The sequence below is a fragment of the Meriones unguiculatus genome, assembly GCF_030254825.1.
Source record: "Meriones unguiculatus strain TT.TT164.6M chromosome 16 unlocalized genomic scaffold, Bangor_MerUng_6.1 Chr16_unordered_Scaffold_43, whole genome shotgun sequence".
Taxonomy (NCBI): Eukaryota; Metazoa; Chordata; class Mammalia; order Rodentia; family Muridae; genus Meriones; species Meriones unguiculatus.
Window position 1 is genome coordinate 3,620,795 of NW_026843701.1, and position 7,067 is coordinate 3,627,861.

Below are 7,067 nucleotides of genomic sequence, written 5' to 3' on the forward strand. Positions count from 1 at the left end.
TAGAGCCAAGGGTGGTGAGTGATTACAAGGGAGGTATTCTCGGACACAAAAGGGGAATTTACACATAATCTCACAGCAGCCATGACTTCACTCACAAGACATGCAAAATCCCAAGTAAGACAAAATTCTGTATGGACAGAGGAGGGGCATGATGTACCACCCTTAGCTGAGGAGGTATTGTAACTGATATACATTGAGAGAGGGAAATTCAGCTATCTTTAAGGATGTGGTCCCTATAGGTTGACCAAGCTTCAGAAGGCCCCATACCCAAGAGTAGATAGCACATATTGGTCTTAATGGGTTTTTACAACAATAACAGAAGAGACCATAAATTTGGGTGGGTAGGGAAGGAGATGTGTAAAATCTGGGAGAAGGTGGGGAGGAAGTCATTACTACCAAAGTGTACTATAAAATTCTCAAAAGTACTAATAAAAATTTAAAATTCCATTGTTTTAATCAGTTATAATTTATTTACTAATCAATTCTTTGTTTTAAGGTAAGCATAAGGTGTACAACATGGAATTTCTTAATTTTAGAAGAATGGTGTGTTTAGAATCAATGCTTAGAATAGTAAGACTTGGCTGTAACTTACTGATTTGAAGGGATAACACGGATTGTTCTTTTTTAAAGGGGTAAATATCAGACATGGTGGAACTCACTTGGCCTTGTCCACATCCATCACAGACATTTTTGTATGCACTGGTCATGGAAAGTGTCAGAAGATTTGAAAACTTGACAGATTATTCTGGATCGAACAGCTTCTTTTTGACAGATGCTTGCTCCCTGGTCCTGTCTCTGCTTCACTGAGCAGAAGAGCCTGTTCTGTTTGACTTCATCCATTTTAAAATTGTAAATGGTCACAACCTCTAAGGCAAAGAGACAAAAGGTCATCTGTTAGCTTACGTTAGGGCTCAGTTTATAGTCTGGGCTGTCACTGGCTATGACCAGGATAAAAATCTGCCTTTTACAAGCAGCAACACTTGGGGCAGACAATCCTGTGTGTGATGAGGACTTTCGTTTTAAGTGCACATTGAATGACATTTGTAGATAGGTTGAATTTGAGAGAATTCTGTTCTGTCACTGCTGATTACCAAGTCAGTGTTATTGTGGGAAGTTCTTATTGCCAAGAGCTTTAGAATCATTCTTTCTTCTTATCAGGAAGAAATGATTGAGGAATCTGTTATTTTTTTGCTGTGCTCAAATTATTACCTTCAAGCATTTGAAGGTTCCCTTGGAGACGAAGCATTAAAATCAATGCCAAAATGTATTACCAGAGGCACCTTAGGTGTAGCAATATTAAAGTAATTAGGAAATGCTTTGTTTTGAAGAAAGCGAAGAAAAGACAAACAGCAAGCAAAAACTCCCAAACAAAACAAAACCCTTTACTGCATGCCACATAAGCTCATTAATTCTAGAAAAATAAGTCTCTTGACTTAGGTTCATGAGAAAGAAAGCATGGTTATCTAAGCACATTAAAAGCTTTTGCTGGATTTTCTACCCAAACTTTTCTAGAGAATGGCTTTTATGACTTGAATGGCATTGCCCTTTAAAACAAAGTATGTTCAAAATAATATCTCTCTCTCCTTTTCTCATTCTATCTCTCTCCTTTTGTTGTTCTATCTCTTTCATTTTCTCTTCTTATGTTCTTCCTTTCGTTTTTGTCTTTGTTTTCTTCTTTCTTAAACTACACATGTAATAAATGGTAATTACAGAAAATTTAGAAGATACAAAATATTATAGAAATAACAAATGAAGAAAATCACCCTCATTTTTTAACACTTTTGTAGACATGCAGGTTTTGTGAACTCATGTAGGACATACTCAAATGTATACACATGCAGCTAAATACAACACCCAACATTGATTTTGCTTGGTAAAAGAAGAGTCAAGCAAGTTAACTTTAACTAGCAATTGATACTTAAAGCACAGAAAGAAAAAAGTCTTCTGTTCAACAGCAAACACCTGGGTACAGACAAAAATACTTTCTTTTCTTGTCCATTCATAAAAGCTAAAAAACTGATATCATATATGAATAGAATAGAGGCTTGTACTTCTATTCAGTTCTCAAAACAATCATATTATTTATAATAATTCTGTTTCCTGTTAGAGAGACAGGCTTTTCAAACACCTTGATAATTCTGACTTTTAATAAAGCCAATGCCCTCTGTACAGTTAAACAGACTTTCCCATGTCTCTTAAATTCACCATTTTCTCCATCTTTTCTTTATATCCAAGGTAGAATGGAAACAAACAAACAAACAAACAAAAAACATCATAAGACAGACATGTTCTTTTTGCCCTATTCCATTAAAAAAAAAAATCACTTTCCTAAAACCCTTAGAGCCAGAAGCCAGCCATAATTTTTCTTGCTGGCAGAGGTTGTGCATTTAATTTACTAGTGTTGAATTATTGATACTGCATTTCTTTTTACTTAATTTTGTAATACTTTCTGAAAACTTGGCTTTACTGTGGTTTTTATTCTGATCTCACATTTTATTTTATCCCATTACAATTAATAATTTAAAGTTTGTAGTTAGGTGCTATTAATCTACTTTGGACAATTTACAACTCAGTATTTGTAGAAGGGAAGAAACTTTATGTTTTTAGTTGCTTGCTATAGAAAGACATAGCATACTGGTTTGTCTAAAGTGTATATGGATTGGCGATCCAGCAACATAACTGCCCAGTTTGCATGTGTAAATGTGTAGACTCCATACAGGCTGTGTTTTCTACTGTGTTTAGTGGGTCGTTAGGAAAGATGCTTAAGGGGACCTGTGCAAAGGCCTGATGCTCAGGTGGCTTCCATTGCTTATTGTGAAATGAAGAGAAAAATTCTTCCATAATCCAAATAACACCTATTTAAGATAACTGCATACACACTCACCTCAGGAGGTGACTGAGACTATCAAAATTTGCTCACAGCTTGAGAGATGATGAGTGAGAAACTGGGTATTTTGTTTTTTTTTTTTTTGTTTTGTTTTTGTTTTTCACTTTAGTAGACCTAAGGAAAATATTTTTGTGTAACTTGAAGAAGCTTTAATAATTTAAACTCTTTCTATGTTGGATTTATAGTTAATAAGAAGTTGTCAGTAATTCTTTTCTTCTAATTAACAAAACCTTTATGTAGTTGTGAAAATAATTAAGAGAATCATGACTCCTGTGAGTGGATTTTAGAGCCATTGTGCCTATGGCAATATTCTAGTATCAGAAAGTTAATCTTACATAATATGGCCTTTTAAAATAATATTTTTTCTAACTCTTTGAGAATTTCATAGTATATTTTGATCATGGTCACTCCACCCCAACAACTCTAAGATTTACCCCACATCCACACCCCTCACCCACATTTGCATCCTCTTCTTTATTGTGCATACTTATTTTATATGTGTGTGTAAAATTATTATAATGTATTTATTTTCCCTTTCCTTTCTTCCCTTCAACAAATCCCATGTAGTCCCTTGTTCTCATTCACATTCATGGCCTTTCATTTTCTTTAAATTATTGTGATAGGTATTAATTCTTAAATATATAGCAGCAATCTGCTCAGCTTGTATAATGTTACTGCTGCTGTAATTAATTGATGTGCCCTTCCTTGTGGGAGATAATTTCTCCTGCTCTCAGCATTCCTTAGTTGCCTGTAGTTCTTTGCCTAGAGTTGAGGTGCTATGAGCTTTCCTTCTTCTTATCATGTCTATTGGTGTCTTCCTTGTTCAGGTCATGTTTAGCTACCCATGTTGGTTAGGCTTTGTGGGTATATCTTCTCTGACATTTCTAGGAGACCTGCCTACAGAAAACTTCCATTTTCTTTCACTCTTACAATCTTTCTACCCACTCCCCCTTCAACACTGATTCCTGAGCCTTAGGTCCAGGAGTTGTCTTATAAGTGGAGTTATTTTATAATTGTCGTTGGGCCTGGGCTATACAACTCTGTATTTTGATCAGTTGTGGTTTTCTAGAATGCTCTTTATTTGTTGCAAAGAGAGGTTTCATTGGGGAGGAGTAAGAACCATTTTTAACTGTGTATATAAAGACAAATATTTAGAATATATTTAGTGATTGTTCCATTTTTAGTAAAGTGCTGGTTATAGGTTTTCCTTCAAGATCAATGACATTAGCCACAAGTGATTTCCATTGAAAAGTTAAAAGTCAAGTGTTATCCATTAGGCCTGCCTTTGTATATAACATGGTAATCTTTTTTTTTTAGCTTTTTTATAGTATATATAATTAAATACAAAAGTATATATTTACATAATATAATCTTTCTTTGTTGTGTACATTCAGTGTTTTTATTTTTATGTGATATAAGGTACTTCTTTCTTGGCCCTGTAATTTAGATATTCTGTATGAGTCCTAGATCTTGATAGACATTTTTTTTCTTAGATTTGAAAACATTTATTCTATGATTTTTCTTGTAAATATTTTCTGTATCTTTGACATAAGTTTCTTCTTTCATGCTTATTATTCAAAGGTTTGACATTTCTATGATGTCCCAGAATTCTACGCATTCTACTTGTTTTAATTATTTATTTAGTTCCTATACATTTTATTCATGTTTTACATTTTATTCATGTTTTCATTATTTATTTAATATTTAATTTGACTCTACCTTGTTTTCCACTCCTGATACTCTCTTCTCTACTTGATCCAATCTATTAGTGTCTCTTTCTCCTGAGCTTTCTGTTTTACTATATGAAGTTCTTGCTTCTAGTTTTATTTTTGTTTTGTTTTCCTTTACAGATTTTGTCTATTAAATTCCATATATGTATATTCCATATATTATTAATTTTAAATTAATATTAATTTAAATTAAATATTTACTATTAAATTCCATATATGTATATAAATTTTGTTTAATTGTTTGTATTTCCAAAGTGATAATTTTGGCATTTATTCATATCCTCTTTTAGTAGTCTGGGGGATGGAGTGCTTGGTGGGAAGATAGGCTGATTGGTTGTAGAGTGTTTATCTGAGACCAGTCCCAGGATGCCATGCTCTCCTTGAACAGTGAAGCAAGTTGTTTGTTAGTGGATGAATGAGAGTATTGGCTCTGGAATTCTGGCCTAGAATCTCAGTTAGGGATGCTCCATGGTTACCAATGTTGGGTAGAATGGCTGCTGGGTGAGTGAAAGAATGGACTGGTTCTGTAGTTTCCTACCTGATGTGCTGGGTCACAGAATTCTCATAATAGGAGGTTTTGTCTGTGAGAATGCCTGCTAGGTTTATTCATGAGTGAAATCATTCTTGAACAGTTGTGATGGTTTTCAACTGTCTTCCTTACAAATAAAGTCATGTACAAGGCTCAATATAGGGACAAAGGCACATAAAATTAAGATTAGCTTTGCATGCATTTCATCCAGAAGCATCCTCACAAGGCCTCCATGGAAGGAATGTTATGAGGATAACCAAACTCACTATCATGCTCTTGCATTATTGTACCTTAAGGTCACCAAGCATGCTTCATTAATTGTTTGATGCACAAGTAAGTATGGTGTATTTCAGACTCTGTAAGACAACTTGATTCAAGTTAATAGCTGTGAGAAATCCACCACAAGTGGATTTCTGTACTTTACAAGTTTTGTTAGTGGTAGATGTATCGGTCTTCTGTACTTTACAAGTTTTGTTAGTGGTAGATGTATCAAAACTTTTGGAGGGGCTTATTCTTTTTTTAATTTATTTTAATTTTTATTAATTACACTTTATTCACTTTGTATCCCCCTTTAGCTCCCTCCTTTTCCCCTCCCAAACCCACCCCTTCTCCACACATGCCCCTCCCCATGTCCACTGATATGGGAGGTCTTCCTTTCCTTCCTTCTGATCCTAGTCTCTCAGGTTTCATCAGGAGTGGCTGCGTTGTCTTCCTCTGTGGCCTGGTAAGTCTGTTCTCCCCTCAGGGGGAGGTGACCAAAGAGCAGGCCAACCAGTTCATGTGAGAGACAGTCCCTGTTCCCATTACTATGGAATCCACTCAAATCTTTAATTGTTAGAACTGGATGGTGACTCCAAGCAACTTCTATTGAATTTCTTCAGTATTCAGAGAACAGACTTGAAAACTGAAGGTATTCAGGTGGTCAAGAGCAGCTCTAAGATGGAGAGTACTCCCTGCTTCTCAGATGTTGCTTTGAGAGGTTGTAGGGGGTGGAGTGTTGGGGATATGGGGAGAGGTGGTGGGGAGCTCATGGATAAAAATCTAAGCACCAAAATCCACAGATGAGAAAGAAAAGAAGAAGGGGTGCAAATATCTTGTAAAATAACCAACCAAACAAATAACCAATAAGTAGGTATGAAAACACAATTGCACATCCAATGGTTAGTGTATCCAGCCACATATTTCTTCCATTGTATCTTCTACACCTGAGATTCTTTCCTCTACCTCTTGTATTCTGTTGGAGATGCTTACGTCTGTAGTTCCTGTTTTCTTGTCTGTGTTCTCCCTCTCCAGGAGTTCTTCAGTTTGTGTTTTCTTAATGTTTCCATTTCCATCTTTTGAATTTGAACCATTTTATTGATTTCTTTCACCTGTTTGTTTAAAATTTTCTGCCTTTCATTCAATTCCTTCACTTGTTTGAACTTTCTTCAATTTCTCTCACTGATTTAATTATTTCCTCTCTAAAGGCCACAAGCTGTTTGACTGTATCTTCTTGTATTTCTTTATGAATTTTATTTGTTTCTTCCATTATCATCTTCATAAGTATAAATTTAAAGGTCATTTTTCTTGATTTTACCTTATGTTAGGGTATCCAGGGCTGATTGCCTTTGTATAACTGCATTTTATAATGCCACATTGCTTTGGCTTTTGTTGATTGTATTGTTATACTGGCCTTTACCCATCTGGTTGTGTCTGGCATTGACTGGTAGTTTCTGGTGCTCACTGGACTCCATGGTGGGTTGGTGGCAGCAGCAGTGAGGGAAATTCCCTGGACAAGAAGCTGGATATTCCTGCAGGAGCCCTCTTCAGACTGGTGATGGTCTTTGACTGGTGAGTGATTCTTAGGGAATTGCTGAGGCTTTTCTCAGGTGTATGATCCTGTGGGCTAACTAGACTCTTCTGGAACTCAGAGGCTCTTCTC